The following is a 20,000-nucleotide window of genomic DNA, read 5'->3' as shown; positions in this document are numbered from 1 at the left end:
TGTTTTGGGGGGGTCGGGTTTTAAATAAATTACACAGATGAGGGATAGAAAATCTTCTCTGGAGTCTGCAATTTTAAAATTAGAGTTATTTATATTTTTTTGTGGCGGGGGCGGGGGGGCGGGAATTTAATGATTTTACTCAGAGATGAAGTGAGGACAATTTGTATAGAGTCTGCTTGTAGCCTTAGGCATAAAACCTTAATGGAACTTACAGGCTTACATTTACAATCACAAAGCTCGTTTACGTAGTCGTTTCTGAAGTGGGCCCATTTACTCCGACTAGTCATTAATAATAAAAAAAGAAAAACCGTTGAAATTATAGCTTTTATACCACATACACACACACACACTCGCACAGGCGTAAACAGACGACCCTTATAGGTACCGGACGGGGTGGGGTCGGGTGGGGTTGTCGAAGGGGGTTAGAGGGGGCGGTGTCGAGACCTCCATGAAGCTCTGTTCCACGTTAGTTGATTCCTTTTATCTCTGAGTTATTTCCAGCTTGATTTGACTTTTATTGCTCAGATTTGTCTCTCTTTGCTTTCTTGTTTCCTCGTAAACTGAGGAACTTCCGGAAGATCGCCGCAGTCTATGCTTGGGTCTACTTGAGAGAGAGAGAGAGAGAGAGAGAGAGAGAGAGAGAGAGAGAGAGAGAGAGAGATTATTATTTAAACGGATACATACGTGATAACAAATACACAGACACATTATGTATCTATCTACCCATCTATCTGTATGTTTATATGTATATGTATACACACAAATGCACACACACGCATACACAGAGACACACACATACACATATATATATATATATATATATATATATATATATATATATATATATATATATATATATATATATATATATATATATATATTTGAAATTTTCCTTTAATTATTTGTCATTATAAGTAGTGCTTGTTGTGGTATAACATAATCAAATTTCATTCAAGAAGAAGGAACAGTTTTTTAATCATATTTGCAGGCAAAATAAATATAACGTTATTTCATTTTTAGTTTTCTGTAAAAGAAAAGCATTGTGCCGGCTTTGTCTGTCCGTCCGCACTTTTTCTGTCCGCCCTCAGATCTTAAAAACTACTGAGTCTAGAGGGTTGCAAATCGGTATGTTGATCATCCACCCTCCAATCATCAAACATACCAAATTGCAGCCCTCTAGCCTTAGTAGTTTTTTTTTTTTATTTTATTTAAGGTTAAAGTTAGCCATAATCGTGTTTCTGGCAGCGATATAGGGCAGGCCACCACCGGGCCGTTGTTAAAGTTTCATGGGCCCTATCTCATACAGCTTTATACCGAGACCACCGAAAGATAGATGTATTTTCGGTGGCCTTGATTATACGCCGTACATAAAACTTGATTGCGCCGAAGAAACTTCGGCGCATTGTTTACTTGTATAATGTTGAAACGACAGCCTAAAGCCCTCCTTATATTCAACGTATGCAAGCAAACACGCATTTATAAGATCCCAAATAAAGTGGCACGTGCTTAAAGACTCGGAAAATGTAGGTGCTGTTGCGTCCTTTTTTTCCCTCTCTCATCTGTTGTTTCTCTTCCTTTCAATAACAATCCCTGTTTGTGTTGCTCGTAACGGGTGCTTCTGAGGAAAAAAGCAAACGGAGAGAGAAAGAGAGAGAGAGAGAGAGAGAGAGAGAGAGAGAGAGAGAGAGAGAGAGAGAGATTGTTATTCATTTGAGATCCCGACACAGGTAGATAGATAGGTCCGGACAAAAATGCGAGAGCTATTCTCTTCATTTGTAGAAATACGTAAGAATTGTTCTCCAAGAACAGAAGTGTTTAACATTTCATTAAAGTTTTATGCCTTCAAAATTACAAAGATAACTAATTCTTTCAAAAACATTTCAACATTTATTCCACAAAGAAGGTCATCACCCTAGAATAAAAGGCAATTTTTTCCTCATGAAACAGGAATTTTTAAACCCCTATACAACGTACAAAAAACTTGATCTCTATTTCATTGTTCCCGGTTAGCAAATTATTTTTTCATTGAATGCATGTGTGATCAACAAGTCTTTTATTTACTACGTTAACAAAAAAAAAAGATACAAAAAAAAATCAAGTAAAACTTTGCCGAAGTTTTTGTCGAGGCAATCGAATTTCTGTACAGTGTATAATCAAGGCCACCGAAAATAGACCTGTCTTTCGGTGGTCTCGGTATAATGCTGTAAGAGCCGCGGCCCATGAAATTTTAACCACGGCCTGGTGGTGGCCTGTGTTATATAGTTGCCAGACGAACGATTATGGCTAACTTCAGCCTTAAATAAAATAAAATCTACTAAGGCTAGAGGGCTGCAATTTGGTATGTGTGATGATTGGAGGGTGAGTGATCAACATGTCAATTTGCAGCCCTCTAGCCTCAGTAGTTTTTAAGATCTGAGGGCGGACAGAAAAAGTGCGAACGGACAGACAACACAGTAGTTTTCTTTTACAGAAAACTAAAAATGATCACTTGTTCCGGACACAGAAATATTCAAAAGTTTTTTGTTGTAATTGAAACACTTTTTTTTTCAAGAAAAAAGTAAACTACTTCTCTGGGTAGTTACCATTGTTTAAAACACCAAGTTTTCCTACTCTGCTTTCTTTATTTAGCCAAGACGAAAGTGCAAACATGACGGAAGTTTCCAAACGATGCTGCGTTGGGATTTCGTCCCCCGGTTGGTCTGCCTGTCTTAATTCTCGAGGGTCGAAGGGAAATAAAAGAAGTCCCGAGTTGTGGTATAAGTTTCCCTAGATGAGGCTCAGGTGGCTTCTTGGTATTTTCTGAGGAGGAAAAATATTATTATTATTATTATTATTATTATTATTATTATTATTATTATTATTATTATTATTATTATTATTATTATTATTATTATGTAAAAGTGGTATAGTTCTTGGAAGCAGTTTGATCATGACACCGTTAATGTATGCAGATGTTTGTCTTTCATATGTATGTATACATATATACATATGTTTGTTTTTCCTATGTATATATACACACGTATATACTGTATATATACATATATATATATATGCATGTAATTATGCATATACATGCATATATATATAAATATACATGCATATATGTATATATATAAATGTATATATATATATATATATAATTTTTTTACTTAGCCGTGTAATTAGATGCATTGCCTCCTTACTGAAAACTATAAGAGTTTAACCTTTTGAGAAGAGTAGGTTACGCAAAGTGAGTAACTAATAAACTGATTACTTTTGAAGAGAGAAAAATCCGTTCGTGATATTAATCCACCTTTTCACATCATTCATATAGAACTGTCAAAGCACCTACGCGTTAATTACATTAAAGGTGTTGATCGTTGTGCATAAAGGTAAAGAGACAGAGATGGGATAAAAAAAATACGAAATAACAGGACTGTATATCACTTTTTATTTATTATATAAATGCTGTGTTTTCTTCAACATTAAGTCTCTTCTCCTAACCGAGGGTGACTTCGTAGGTGACAAGACGACAATCGATGCCACATTCATCCTTTAACTGCTATACCGTGAATGAACCTCTAATGCAACCTCGTCATGTCGACCACCTCTATACACACACACACACACACAAACATACACACACACATACATACACACACACATAAAAATACACATAAACACGCAAACACACCCATAAACAACACCCAATTCACCTTCATCTTGCGCACACTCTTTTGTTCCCTGGACATTGAGGCCCCTTCTTTCCAGTATGTGCCTCTTTCTCGCCATCAAAAGTTCTTCATTGGCGGGGTGGGTAGAGCTTTCGGTTAGCGCGCTGTTGGCCCAGCGTTCGACTCTCCGAGCGGCCAATGAAGAATTAGAGGAATTTATTTCTAGTGATAGAAATTAATTTCTCGTCATAATGTGGTTCGGATTCCACAATAAGCTGTAGGTCCCGTTGCTATGTAACCAGTTGGTTCTTAGCCACGTAAAATGCATCTAATCCTTCGGGCCAGCCCTAGGAGAGCTGTTAACCAGCTCAGTGGTCATGTTAAACTAAGATATACTTAACTTTTCTCGCCATCAATCCAGCTCTTTGATGTCACTCCTTTCCTCTTCCCTGTTAATACTCCCGAATTGTACACTCTCTTCACCAACCTGTCATTAGGCACTGATCCATCCTTTCACCTTTGCTAACCATTTTGCCACTTTTGCATACCTCCCCATTATTCATCTTTTCAGTTCTTCTTGTGTCTTAGTTCCTCGTTGGGAGAGTCGGTAGAGTTCTCGGATAGCACTCTGCTGGGCCCGAGTTCGAGTCTCCGGCCGGCCAATGAAGAATTAGAGGAATTTATTTCTGGTGATAGAAATTCATTTCTCCACATAATATGGTTCGGATTCCACAATAAGCTGTAGGTCCCGTTGCTAGGTAACCAGTTGGTTCTTAGCCACGTAAAATAAATCTGATCCTTCGGGCCAGCCCTAGGAGAGCTGTTAATCAGCTCAGTGGTATGGTTAAACTAAGGTATACTTAACCTCTCATGTCATGTATTCATCTCAACAGCTTCCGTCTTTTGCATTTAACAACTGCGCGTCACTTCCATTAAAGAAAATTGGCTCATGAAACCTTTCATACATTTTAAATTTTTCATCTATCCATAAAATTGCATATAAGTATTACTCTGCCAACAAGCATACGTTTTAGTGTGACGGACATGCAGTAATACACAAACACTAACATGGATTATATATATATATATATATATATATATATATATATATATATATATATATATATATATATATATATATATATATATATATATATATATATATATATATATATATATATATATATATATATATATATATATATATATATATATATATATATATATATATATATATATATATATATATTTATATATCAAGGTATAATGCATATTGACTCATATGAAATGGTATACTGATTGACTAAATATATCTACTAAAGTTTGAATTTGACCTCAGTGAGCTCTCTACGTTTCCAATTAAGACAGTGTCATCCTTATTATAGCTGTCCGTAAAGGCCAGATTCCTTATTTCTACCGTAATTGAACCACCCGTTTTCCATAAACCCAGCGTAGTCGGCAATATATTTTGTTGCTGGTATGTATTGGTGACCATATTGTGCGGCGAGTTGACAATATACGTCAACCTATTTTTTTACCTTTTGCACTTATTAAACTTCTGTAAAGGTCATTTATATGACAGTTTCATATATGACATATTTATCGCGGGAGCGGGATGGTTTAATTTGTTTCAACACAGCCATGCGCTGAACAATAGAGAGGCGTCGTAGCAGGTCGTAGGGAACATCATTGCTCAATAACCCGTATCCGTAAACTTAGTGACCCATCATTATATACATATAGAAAGAAGAATGGACCCACACACAATACTCTGCCAGTATGTTGCGAGAAAATTAACGTGTCAGGTAATAAAATACCAGATCGAATGAAGGATAAAAGGATAAAATAATTACGTAATGGGAAAAAATGATTAGAAGAAGGAAAACCTTTTTCATTAATCAAAGCGAAAGGGTACCAAATGTCATGGTAGCTACGTAATTTGTATAAAAGTGCTTTTTTTACTTTTTCGTTGCTATTGCAAGTAGTGTTAGGGAAATCAGTACAGTAAATGTTAGCTATGCCCATTTCTCTGTCGAAAAATAAATTCCTAAAATTGCTCGCTTTGCTGAAAATTTATTTTTATTTTTTAATGATTTCTCGTCCTGTACCAGCTTCATCCCACGGAATTCTCTATCAACTTTTGTTTTCCAAGGTCTCACCAGTCTTCATTCACGTTACAGCATTAGGCTAACCGTCACTTGCGTCACTGAAAGTACAGAAAGCTAATTGACTGGCAGAACAGAATAAGACAATATATTCTTCGTGTTCTTGACACTGTAGATTGGCGATTTGTGGCGGAAGACAGAAAGGCATGGAGGCATCAGAATGACGCCTGAGAACCAATAAAGTAAGTGCGCTTGTCGTAGAAGAGTCCCCAAGGCCGATGGTCGGGCGTTATCGAGAATAACAGCGAAGGAGATTATTATCTTTGTGTCCTAATAGTATATAGGCTATTACGACGCGTTATTTCTTCCCAAGAACTCCCTAGGGTTTACTTGAGGGTTATTCACAGGGGGCTGCATGATTGGCGGCCGTGTTTAGGTTACTGCTGTGAAGATAAAATGTTTTATCTGTTGTTTGTGTTTCTTGATATATGGGCTGTCTCTCATACGCCTTCACTTATAGCATGTTTAATGTTTTCGTTTTTTTTTTTATCTCACCATATGCTTTCCCACCTCGGTTCTCAATGATTCCCTAAGTAAGTTAAGTATACCTTAGTTTTACCAGACCACTGAGCTGATTAACAGCTCTCCCAGGGCTGGCCCGAAGGATTAGACTTATTTTACGTGGCTAAGAACCAATTGGTTACTTAGCAACGGGTATGAGGTTGTTGTTACCCAGTCCTGGTTTGATCGACTGGTGGGTGGCAGCCGGGCTTGAACCACGGACCTAGTGAATGGGATCCTGTGCTTTATTTAGAGGACAGTGGTGAGATAGGCTGTGTCCGGACTAGTTTAACGTGGAAAGTTCGTTACCCGTAGACCATCGTTGTAACCCAAAAATCAGTGTATGGATACAAATTGCGTTTTATATGGTAGGATACCAATCTGAGAATCACCAGTTTGCATCCAAGTGGGTCAATAATAACTCACATGTCGCGGGAAGACAACTGAAAAAGTAGCACAAATATCCTTACTGGTGATAACTCTTACTGTCCTGAGAAAAAATAGAGTTCACTAAATGTATTTTCATTCCAGAATCGCAGAGCGCACCAGAGCTGTCGAGAAACAAAAGATAGCGATTAGTACCAGATCTGAGAGATAAAGCTTGTGTTTGAATGGGAACTTTGGTATATGCTTTGTGATTCTCAAGAAAGTAGGTAATACTCAGTCACATGACACTGAAGGATATCATCTGAAATATCATCTGTCAAACATTATTAAAGTGGTTAATGTAATTCTGTGTACAATATTAATATATTGTTTATTGTGTATTACCATCGTCTGGTCTCTTCGCCAGGTTGACAAATCATTAAATATTTTTCGGTTCAGCGTTATTTATTTTTTGTCATGCAAGGAGTTTAAAACATGGGCCACCGTCGACGGGTATGGATGACTAAAATGGCTGGCTGATGTACTATGATACCTCATTAATTTAATCCTTTTTTATTGCATTAGTATATGCCTATTTTACTCATTCTTATTCAGCCAACTTGTAACGTATAATCATCTTTTCTGAGGGCTCTGTTTGCTTTTTGTGTGCGTATGTGTTCTGTTACCAGAGAGATACTCACATGAATTGAAAAAGAGATGAATGTAATAACTGAACATGGAATCAGATAGTAATTATACTGGTGATGAGAAGAATATAATGACTGTACACTGAACCAGATAACAATGATACCGGGGATGAGAAGCATGTGATTATGATCAAAAGGTAAACTATACCATTTAACCGTAATCGTATGCTTTTCATATACATTTATATATTATGCAAGTCTGCATATGAGTTTCCAGAATGAAAAAATGTACACAGGCTGTAAAAACTGATGAGTATATTGGTAGTTTCGCATAATGCCACATGTAGGCCACAGTCAAAAAATATGACAATAATATAAAAAAAGGACATAGTGTCTATTTTCCCCGTGACTACACGGCGATGAAAAGTTTTAATTGAATTGAATTTATATTCGCATTGCTTTTTCCATTTTGCGTCGCGTGTATTTCAACTTCAAAAGTATTAAAACGCTCGTATGATTCATTTACTTATGCGTTTATTCTCCAGTCCGTATTTTTTTTTTCAGCCTCTCTCTCTCTCTCTCTCTCTCTCTCTCTCTCTCTCTCTCTCTGTTACGTACGTCTGCGATGTTGGGGAGGGTGGGGGATCTTGTTTAAAGTAGCATTGGCCTTATGAGCACTCAAACTTTATTGCGAATACGTGTCAAACATTGAAGCATGACCGACATATTTACCTCATAATGGCCGCTTTTGCTAGTACTTTTATTTTATTTTTTTTAAGGAATTTGCAAAGGGAACTTTAATAGGCTGAGATGAAGATTAGTTGGGGAATGAGATACTGACGGGCGTAACGGTATACCTGCCCCTTGGAAAAAGAAAGGTTGTAGGAATTGGATAAACTTCTCGGAGAGAATTTCGAGGCTTTTCGGCAGAGGAGTGATATACTTTAAAAATTAGGTCATTAAATTATATCATTCTAAAACTTGAAGGTAGAGAGACGATAATATTCAAATAAAAATAGTTGGACATGTTGGAGAGTGACGATAGTTTGAAATAAATATGAAAGATTTTTAGCAGTGGTTATACGGCATCATAACTAAAGAATGATTCACGTATTTTCATTTAAATGTTGCTAAGGATTTATTGCATAACAAGCATGATATAGTAAACAAAACCACGGCATCATTGTATCATAGTAGGCTAAACATTATTTTTCGATTGAATATCTTTCGCGTTCGTAATTGGGGCACAAACTGGAAAATCCTTATCGACTGTGATGACGCGAATTGGTAAGACTGATTGATTGATTGATTGATTGATTTATTGACTATTCTTTCATTCAGGCAATGCTACAACTATATATGTAATTGATTTTGTGTGTATTATGTTTTATTATCATATGTGAGACTTTTGCAAGTATATAATGTTTTTGTATTGAGAAAACCGAAATAGGCATAGCAGTCGAAGTCTAAGCCGGCTAATTGATATTCCCAAGTTAAATAACCATACCTCTTGGAACAGATTAATAGGTCCGGGAACACTGAAAAGGGTGGGAAGTTCCCTGTCGTGTTAAAATCAGGCAAGTTAATTGAATTGGGAAACACGGAAGAGATTCCTGAGTTCCCTGCCCTCTTAGGAACTCGCAGCCAATTCGATCACGGAAACGCAAAATAGGACGATGAGTTCCCTTACCTCTTTAAGCGAGACAGATCAGTCCATTCGGGACACGGAAAAAAGGTGGCAAGTTCCCTTACCTCTTAGGAAAACAGATTAAAATAATTCTTCTGAAAACGTAGAAGAGAATGGGAAGTTCTACTTCTTTGAGGCGAAGGGAATGAAACCCGCAATTCAGCCGGGAAACTCTAAATTGCCGTTACGAAATTATAGCCAATTGCAAACGCGAATATAGGGGCCAATTATCTCCATGAATTCAGTGGCCAAAATTCCGACGAAGGGTGAGACCAGAATGTAATAAAAAGAGAACAGTTGGAGTAGAAGCAGCCGTTTTAAATTTAGCTTTAACAAAAATAAAAAAAAAAAAGGTGGGGAATGGTTTGTGTCAGTTGACGGTTGTCGCTTTTTAAAGAGGATGGCAGATGAACAGGGGAAAGGCCATCTTGCTTTTTGTGGTTTTTGTTTGCTTGGTATTAATGCTGTCGTTGTTTCTGTGGCCTCTTTTTGTTGATATTTTTGTTTGATGTTATGTCTGTGGTCTTTGTTTTGCTTGGTTCTGGTGTTATTGGTTTTGTTGTTATTGTTATTCTTCCTGTTTGAGTTGATATTGTTATTTATTATTACAACTTCCATTTCAGCTGCTGCCGTCATACTGTCATTGTTATTGTTACCATCGTTGATTATATTATTGTGGTTTTCGTTAATGTATTATTATTATTATTATTATTATTATTATTATTATTATTATTATTATTATTATTATTAATAAAGCATTTTCCATACAACTATTAACCGCAACTTACTCGGATATAAAAGCTGTCTTTATTCTGATATATATAAAATTTAAAGTACTGAACGAAACCTAGTAAAAGACACTTCAACAATATGCCATAACCTTAGGCAACTGGTTTTACGACGTAACAATATTTTGGACGCTGGAGGGGGAAAGTTTGAAACATAATATACAGTATTAAGAAACAGAACCCATTCCTGACTGACTGACTGAGAGAGAGAGAGAGATAGGTTTTGAATAAGAACTAGCATCTTGGCTAGCAAACGAGAGAGAGAGAGAGAGAGAGAGAGAGAGAGAGAGAGAGAGAGAGAGAGAGAGAGAGAGAGAGAGAGAGAGAGAGAGAGAGAGAATGGCTTCATAAAAAGATAAAGGGATAGATTTTTTAATAAGAGTGAGCCCCTTGAGAGAGAGAGAGAGAGAGAGAGAGAGAGAGAGAGAGAGAGAGAGAGAGAGAGAGAGAGAGAGAGAGAGAATGGCTTCATGAAAAGATAAAAGGATAGGTTTTTGAATAAGAATGAGCTCCTTTGCAAGAGAGAGAGAGAGAGAGAGAGAGAGAGAGAGAGAATGACTTCATGAAGAGATAGAAGGATAGGTTTTTGAATGAGAACTAGCTCCTTTGCAAATGAGAGAGAGAGAGAGAGAGAGAGAGAGAGAGAGAGAGAGAGAGAGAGAGAGAGAGAGAGAGAGATAATCATGTAGACAGCTTACCATGATAAACAAACTTCAGTATCGTCACGAAGACGTACTGGGACCCACTTGAACTAAAAGAATTTAGGCAAACTTTCCAGCAACTTGTAGATTAACCAAATAATAATATTGATTTCAAAACTAAACCACAAGAAATAACTCTGCCTCAACTTTCATTGACCAATTCCAAATCCCCCAACTCTGGACCAATCACTTCCACTGCCTCATCTTTCAATGACCAATTCCAAATCCCCCAACTCTGGACCAATCACTTCTATTTATCGTCCCCCATCAGCCAATGATGGGAAACTTAACCAACCTTAAGGACAAACGACGAGCTACTTCGCAGGGCCTTTGAGGCTAAACAGCCCCACGGTTGACTTTGCTCCACTTGAGGAACGTGAAATATTGAGCCACTTGTCACCAAATTGGCTATTCGTTCAAGAGACATTAAAATGCTCCTAGGACGTCCTAGCCAGTTATGGTGAAGGAGATGCAAAAAAGGATTTTCCCATTATTTTTTAAAAGGATGTGTGAGAGCCTTGTGCTTTTGTTATGCGTACACGTACACTAATATATATATATATATATATATATATATATATATATATATATATATATATATATATATATATATATATAGGTAGATAGATAGATAGATAGATAGATAGATAGATAGATAGATAAATAGATAGATATAATATATGTATATGATATAAGTTCTAAGTGAAATTATCATAGACGAGCGTAAATGATGTAATACGTTGCCTTTTTCAAGAATTTCTAATTCTGCCGACGGCAAAAATTACAGGCCAGCCTCTGCTCTTACAGTGCTCTCTCAGTGGTGGTGAGACCTTGGTCTTTAGACTCATATCTATAAGTATAGTGCAACGTCACACTTTCTGACATCTGTTTTAGTTTTCTGTAAAAGAAAACTATTGAGATGGCTATTTGTCTGTCCGTCCGCGCTTTTTCTGTCCTCCCTCAGATCTTAAAAACTACTGATGCTAGAGGGCTGCAAATTGGTATGACCTCAGTAGTTTTTATTTTATTTAAGATTAGAGTTAGCCATGATCGCCACCACCGGGCCGTGGCTGAAAATTTATTGGCCGCGGCTGAGAGCTTCATGGGCCGTGTCTGAGAGTTCCATACAACATTATACGCTGTACAGAAAACTCGATTGCGCCGAAGAAACTTCGGCGCATTTTTTACTTGTTTATTATTAAAAATGAGCCGAGAGACCATTAGCTCATGAATAAAGCCTCCCCAGATCAAATGTGAAAAGGGTAATACTGAAAGGAGAAAATAACAAACAAAGCAATGAAGAACACTCAGTAAACACAAAGTATGTCCGTTGATACACAGCAAAGTAAGCCTGATAGGCTAATGAAGGGAATGTTGCAAGGCACTTTGATGCAGTATCCCAGCCTCCTTTGAAACTTTCCAGCATCTGCATCAACATTACTGCTGAAAAGACCTGTCCATAGTGCAACAGTAAAATAAATGAAAGGCTTCTGGTACAGGAAAGTGTGATATCTCAACAGAACGTGGGCGATGATGCTTGCAAATTAAGTAGCACGGAGTAATATATATATATATATATATATATATATATATATATATATATATATATATATATATATATATATATATATATATATATATATATATATATACATATATGTATGATATAAATATTTTCTGTTAAAACAGAATCCATCAAATGATGTGAAATATTTTATTAAAACAGAATTCCATCAAATGTATATATATATATATTTGAGATATATATATATATATATATATATATATATATATATATATATATATATATATATATATATATATATATATAGATACAAAATACACCTTTTCATATTAGAAACAGGTCCTAAAATGATAGCGTCTGGTTATCAGTCTGGTTATCAACAAGTCCGTTTTTCAGGTGAGGTTGCTAGCCCCGTACCATTTTCCAGCTTGGTTGTGACTCGTCATGTACTATACTCTGCATGTACCCAGTTGTTCTCAGTTTAGGTCAACAGAGCCACAACAGACTTTAACATAGCCCGCCTTTCTTTTCTTCCTCGCGTTCGAACTGAACCTGGATCAGCTTGCTAGCGAGACACACATAATCACACACACACACACACACACACACACACACACACACACACATATGTGTGTATATATATACACACATATATGTGTATATCTATGGTATATGTGTATATATATATATATATATATATATATATACACACATATATATATATATATATACACGCAAATATATACATGTATATGTGTATGTATAGGTAGATAAATAGATAGTTAGATAGATAGATAAATAAATAAAAAAATTAATAACGTGCTGTCTAGCCGTCTCGTCCGCACATATTCATCCAAACGAATATATTTTATCTTGATAAACACCAGATTCCATTCACCAAAAATATCAAGCCTTTTGCGAAGATTTATAAACATCCCCCACGGGCAGATGGCTCTTGGCCGGATTAGCCTAACCGTATGAATAATATAATGGCTGGAAGAAGGATTAGTTCCCGCCAAATTAGGGAAAGAATGTCTTGATACATATTCATATATTTTTTTATAAACAATTCAGTTATAAATATATGAATTCATTTGTTTTTTTAAAAAGAATTCCGTTATGTATATACGAATTCATTTGCTTTTTTTCCCAAAGAATTTAGTTAGGAGTATATAACTTATGTGTGAAGCGTGAGATCCAAGAGTCTTTATTAGCAGTATGTTAAATTTTGCCTTGCTCTGTTGCCTTTGATGGTTACCCTTAGTTTTCTTTCTTATATTCTGTAATTTTATTTAAATATATTTCACTCTTTCTGTGACTTTCTTGTTCTTATTAAATTAAGTTTTGCTGCCAAACTGAACGTAGCCTCCTCCAGTTATCTTTACGTGGGCTTTAAATTTACAATGTTGCTGTATGAAAGCGGTCAAAAACTTAACGGGTCATTGAATATGATGAGTGGATTCTATGCGTTTTAGCCTAAACAGCGAAAAATACTAAACAGACAGATCAAACTAGGCTGTAGTATAGCTTTTGTGAATTCCGCAAACTGTAGTAAATTTTAATCAAAAGTAATTCTTGACTGTCGTCGTATCGCGAGTTATCTGTAGTCTCACACTTTTTATTGTGTGTAGGTTCGATTCCGTCCAGGGGATGGAGAGTTTTTACATTCATTTCCCCCTTCGGATTCAGGGTTTTCGGTGAAAATCATATTCAAGAAGTGTGAGGAAATTAGTGTGTGTGTGTGTACAGTATATATATATATATATATATATGCATATACATATATATATATATATATATATATATATATATATATATAGACATATATATGTTGGCGCAATATATATATATATATATATATATATATATATATATTTATTGTATACATACATACAACATCTCTACACACATATCTATACACACAGACACACATTATATTTGATCCTACCTCAAGGATACCTTTAGTGGAGAGCCACAGTTTTAGCATGTCCAATTTTAGGCCTACGCAAATTCCAGGAAGCTGCAAGGACACCTTTAATGGGGATGGGGAGGGGGAATATGAGAGGGGAAGGGGGGGAGTGGGTGACGTGTTTTCATGGGTGCGGAAATGCATTTGCGAACTTCCAAGGAGACCTCTGCTCAAGCACACTTTGACGCAGGAGTGCATTGGAGGCCAGCAGCTGAGAGATCGGCGTGTTTCAGCCTTTCGTTTTTCCTCTAAATTTTCGGTTTTCAAATATTGTAAAATAGTCTGTTTTCTCACTATATCTTGTGTTTTTTCGTTAAATGCCTGAATTATAGGCATGTTATATATATATATATATATATATATATCCTTATATATATATATATATATATATATATATATTATATATATATATATAAATATACATATATTTATATATATATATATATATATATATATATATATATATATATATATATATATATATATATATATATATATATTTATATATATACATACATACATCTCTATGGCACATATCTGTACACACAGACACACATTATATTTGACTTCGTCAGAGGATCTTTGTGAGCCACAGGGTTCAATCCATTTTAAGCCGGCTGATTCAGAGAGGCAGGACACCTTTATGTGGGATGGGGGGGGGATTATATATGTAATCAGGGGATAGGTTTGCATTTAAAAGGAAATGGATGTTACAGACTAAATACACACACAAAACAAAGCTACTACAACACCTTTGAAAAACATAACAAACATCTCAGATCGTCTCGTGTTTCTCGCCATACCCGCAATATTTTCGGTTTTCGCTGCTGGGAAAATAGGGCGTTGGGTCTGGTTAATGTTAAATGCCTGAATTACGTACCGGGGTCTATGCGATGTCAGGCAGGGCAGCCGATCGAGACCACAGGTCTATATAAAGCCAAATCAAAAGTCCTTCAAATTATAGGCATATGCGCAAATACCCCATACAAAAATGGGAATAAAAGCACGTTAAAAAGAAAAAGAAAAAAAATATATATATATATATCCACAATCCACAATCATAAATCTACCAACATCGTTTAATATTAAGTTCACTCAACCTTGGAACAATCCGGAAGAGAATTTACAAGTGACAAGCGATCCGTCGGTGGGGGGACTCGAACCGCCGAGTGGTTGGGGAACGACTGCTTTTCACTGACCCTGACTAGTGGGTTATCGCTTATCACTTATGAATTCCCCTTCAGTGTTTATTCCGAGGTTGAGTGAATTTGACATTAAAGGACATTGGTATATAATGATTGTGAATATATTTATATATATATATATATATATATATATATATATATATATATATATATATATATATATTTATTTATTTATGTGTTTGTGTGTATGTGCTCATGTGTTTATGTTTGCCTGTGTATGTATGCATTGTGAAAAATAGTATTTTGTGTTATATCAGAATTTATTAATGCATAACTTGGAAACTGTTAAATGATCTCTTTTGTGTTTTGTGGCTACATTTGGTAAATTTCAATTAGTTTCCCTGCGCATTTTTGCTCGCTACTTATTCGCGCGCGCACGCACGCGTGTCTCTTCCTTCTTGCCAATTTAATCATCTGCTTTCCTAAATGATTTTGCACTGGTTTGCCAATCTAATCATCTGCTTTCTTAAATGATTTTGTGCTGGTTTTTCCTAACAGTAAATCTACTCATCTCCTTTCCTTAGTGAATGTCTGATTATCTTGTTTTATAAATGCCCAACTATTAATTTCTTTTATTAAACTACTAATTTCTTTTATTAACTGATTCGTCTACTTATCGCCTTTTATAAGTTTATATAAGTTTAACTGCATGCCTAATTGTTTCTTCTCAAGAATATTTGGCTACTTACCTCCCTTCTTACATGCCTGTCGACCTGTCTCTTCTCATGAATGCATGATTACTAAGTGAATATTGACTTGTCTATTAAGCGCTTGTCCACTTGTTCCTTTTCATGAATATACGGCTAATTATCTTCTCGCTCTAAGTGCAAGTTCCTTCCCAAATGCATACGGTACATTCTCATGAATGTACTGTACGCTTGCTTATCTTCCATCGTAGTTCATGTGTACCTGTGATTTCTCATGCATTTACGACTTCTTGTCTTGCGTCCTAAGAGCATGCGTACATGTCAGTTCTCATGAAAATACGCCGACTAATCTTTCATCCTAAGTGCATGCGTACCTGTCATTTCTCATGAAGATACGCCTACTTATCTTCCATCTTAAGTTCATGTCTACTTGTCATTTCTCATGAATATACACCCACTTATCTTCCTCATAAGTGCATGCCTACCTGTCATTTCTCATGACTGAATGGTTACTTATCTCCCTTCCTGAGCGCACGTCCACCTACCTGTCAAGTGCATGTCTGCCTGTCGTTTCTCATGAATAAATGATTACCTATATCCCTTCCTGAGTGCATGTCCACCTGTCTGTCAAGTACATGTCTACCTGTCATTTCTCATGAATGAATGATTACCTATCTCCCTTCCTGAGTGCATGTCCACCTGTCTGTCAAGTGCATGTCTACCTGTCTTTTCTCATGAATGAATGATTACTTATCTCCCTTCCTGAGTGCATGTTTGCCTGTCTGCCAAGTACATGTCTACCTGTCATTTCTCATGAATGAATGGTTACGTATCTCCCTTCTTAAGTGCATGTCTGCCTATCATTTCTCACATGTATATACGCCCACTCATCTTCCCTCCTAAGTGCAAGCGTACCTGGCTCACATAACAGGGAAACTCGGGAAGCTGACTCGAAGGAAGCTGCCGGCGCCTCTTTGTATGTTTTAATTAGGGCGTCTTAAGCTGCTGATAATCTCGTCTGGCGGAGGCGATAGTTTGCGAAAAGTTCCGGAATAAGAAGAGATGATCTTATTTTCAAAAGCGGATTTCTGAGTCTGAGTTGGATTATGACTGCAGCAGGAGAAAATATTCTCAGAAGGCGAAAGGCGAAGAATACTTAGCGAAAGCCTCGCCGCTGAGGTGAAGATGATTGAAAGTGTTGAGGGAAAGATGATCCAGAGGGGAAATGACTTATTCTTTTAGATCAGAGGCCAGTGGTAGAGGCAACCCAATATTCTTTATACTGCCCAGACCGGGGGAAAAGAAAGAATAGAAGAGGGGAGGGGGGGGGAGAGTGGCATGACCCCAAAGGGAGCGACAGACCTGCCCTTTGAAATATGTAAAGTTATGAGCCAGGGAAAACGCCGCTAGGGATAGAGTTCCAAAGCTTTTTCATGGAGTAAATTGGAGAAGAGGTGTCTTGACTGGTGCTACGATGTTGCTTTAGACGTGGAGGGAATATATCCATTAATTTAAATTATTACGTATCGAAAAGACAGAGAAGGTTCTGTTCGGCAGATAGAAATCGTATCAATAAAATAGTTAATGACAGCTTCACTGATCACACGCATTACCTTTAATTCAACCCTATCAAGAGAAGGAAAAAAGACGGAACTTGATCACGATAGCTGTACACCGAACAGCCAACATAAAGCCTTAATGACTGGCCAAATAAATGGAATTAAAAGGAAAATAAAGTGCAAAGGTTGGAATTGGGAATAATCTAAAAGTAAAGGAAGAACTGAACGGTGGAGTCAAGATAACCCAGAGTTGAAAATAAAGGCAATCCAAAGGGTTTTATGAAATAGTTCACGCCTTGAAGTAAAGGTAATCCGGAATGTTAATTAAGAATATTCCAGTTAAGAGAATCTTTCTGCGCAAGAACTAAAGGAGTTGAGATGTACCCGACCCTGAGGTGGGCAAATGAAATTAGAGGGACTGAATTTTTGACGGTGAATAATAAAGTCCATATGACCCCAGCTCACATTTTAATGGGATGATGATACAGATTGACCATTTTATCCATTAATGGAGGATTATCTATATATTTTCCCTCGCTGTAATGTTTTTGTAGGAATTCAGTTTTCACGTCTGAATATTTTGTGTTTTCCCTGGTGCAGATATTATTGAATTCTTGTAACTGCGAGACTGAAATAAATAATGTTAACGTTAAGGTAATGTTAACGTATTCGTATTGTAAAACATGAATATATCATTCTCTGAATTATGTATTAAAACTAAGAAGATAGTAGTATTTGTGCAACGTAAATGTTTTGAGATTTAAAAGCCATGAATGTTTCATTCTATTGATTACGAATTTACAGCGGTAATATAATAACCAACCATAATCAAATCCTGGGAAAAAGGGGAAAAACAATCTTTCATCGTATCTCTTTCCTCGACCCCCTCTTTGCCACGTCACATTTGTCCACCAGCCGTGAATACAGAATCTTCACGAAAACCATATTCATCTTTCCTCGTCGCTCAAGGGGAAATTTGGAAAGGAGGAGGAGGAGGAGGAGCAGGAGGAGCAGGAGGAGCAGGAGGAGGAGCAGAATCCAATCCTCTTATGCTAAAAGATAAGCAGATGGTCCACCAATCGCTCCGGCTCTCCACTTTTATGGATGCTAGGAAGCTCTTTGGGACTGAATAGTTCTGCGCGGCTTCTTATGCTCTCCACACGGTTTGATACTGGTTAGATTGTCTGGATGCTGGTTTTTTTTATGGTTTTTTAAGTGGTTGCGTTTTGTTTTTTCTATTTTTTTTTTGTGTGATGTTATCATCCTTGCTGGTGTTGACGATGTGGCTTTCATGGTTTTAAATTAAAGTTCAGTTTTGCTTGTTATGGTTGATTTCAAGTATTCTGTTTTTTTCATTAATGTTATGTTTCATTCATTTCATTTTCAACCTACCTAATGATTTTATTTCCTATCACAGTCATTTTCACAAATATAGGAAATACCAAGTAATTAAAAAAAGAAGTGAATTTATAAGACGAAATTTTCACCGGTATTCTTCAGTTAGGGAGAATTTCTTGCAGTTGTTGACTTTTTTCATGTTATTAATTGGTTTTCCCGTCAGTTACGTTCGTTTTTCCGGTTGCTTATAATTGTCTTTTCATATTTTTGGAAGTTGTTTATGTTTGGCTTTTTATTTTGTATTTTTTCCTCTTGCTTTCGTTTTTCAATTATTTGTTTTCCAGTTTCTGTTATGTTCTGTACCATTTTTATGTATTATGTTACTGTTTCATGCGCGGTGTATCCCAAGCTGTCAATTTCACTAAAAATAGTTTTCTTTTCCGTTACGTACGGGTCACTTTCATACAAACTGACAGGGACCCTGTTCCCTGTTTCCTGCATTGTATAGGTGAACGTTTTTCCCGTAAAATAGTCTTTATTACTTTCACATACAGGTCGAAATCTCCCACACTGAGAACTTTTAGACTTCTTGATTATCAAGCTAAATTATGTATTTTCTTCAACTTCCTTTATCTCCATTACATATAACTTTGGTATTTAGCTCTTTTCTTTTCCCTTATAATCATTCAGACCTGGGCTAGATACAGAAATTAAGATTTCAGATATTGTTAGCATCATGTCACATCTATTATAGCGGCCATAGACTGGTTTATGACCCACATGTTATAGATAGCTTGAAAGTCCGTCTCATTTCTCACGTTTCAGTTCTTGCATATTAATCGATAATGCTGTGTGCATATTTTACTCTTAACGGGCGACCGCAAAGGAAGACAGTTGCGTGGAAAATTACATTTACACTTCAATAGAGCATCGCGCATGATTATCACTTGTAAAGCACGACCGCAAAGGAAAATACACCTGCATAATTATTGCTTTGAATGCACGACCACAAAGGATAATGAAATCGCATGAAATCTCGCTATTATACGTCAATAACGTCGTTTGCACATTACTTATAATAAAAGACCACAAAGTGGAAAAAACTGCTTTGTATTTTATATTACACTTTTTCGACTTGCACTTCCCTAAAAATGAGTTGAGTTACAAATAAATAATTGTCTTGCCTCAGTATTTTTTATTTCCGAGTACTGCTTTTAGATGCGAAAAGCAACTTCCCCCTGATATGCGA

General features: G+C 36.4%; 1 protein-coding gene across 3 annotated transcripts in view; it reads left to right on the top strand.

Moving 5' to 3' along the window:
• The window catches only part of LOC136831479 (C-type lectin domain family 2 member L-like), a 291,313-nt gene that overhangs the window by 115,730 nt on the left and 155,583 nt on the right, over positions 1–20,000 (top strand). The gene's annotated exons all lie outside the window — the stretch shown is intronic.

The sequence above is a fragment of the Macrobrachium rosenbergii genome, chromosome 48, assembly GCF_040412425.1.
Source record: "Macrobrachium rosenbergii isolate ZJJX-2024 chromosome 48, ASM4041242v1, whole genome shotgun sequence".
In the NCBI taxonomy this organism is placed as follows: domain Eukaryota; kingdom Metazoa; phylum Arthropoda; class Malacostraca; order Decapoda; family Palaemonidae; genus Macrobrachium; species Macrobrachium rosenbergii.
Note: the sequence above shows the minus strand (reverse complement) of the source record. Positions and strands in the feature narration are given on the sequence as shown.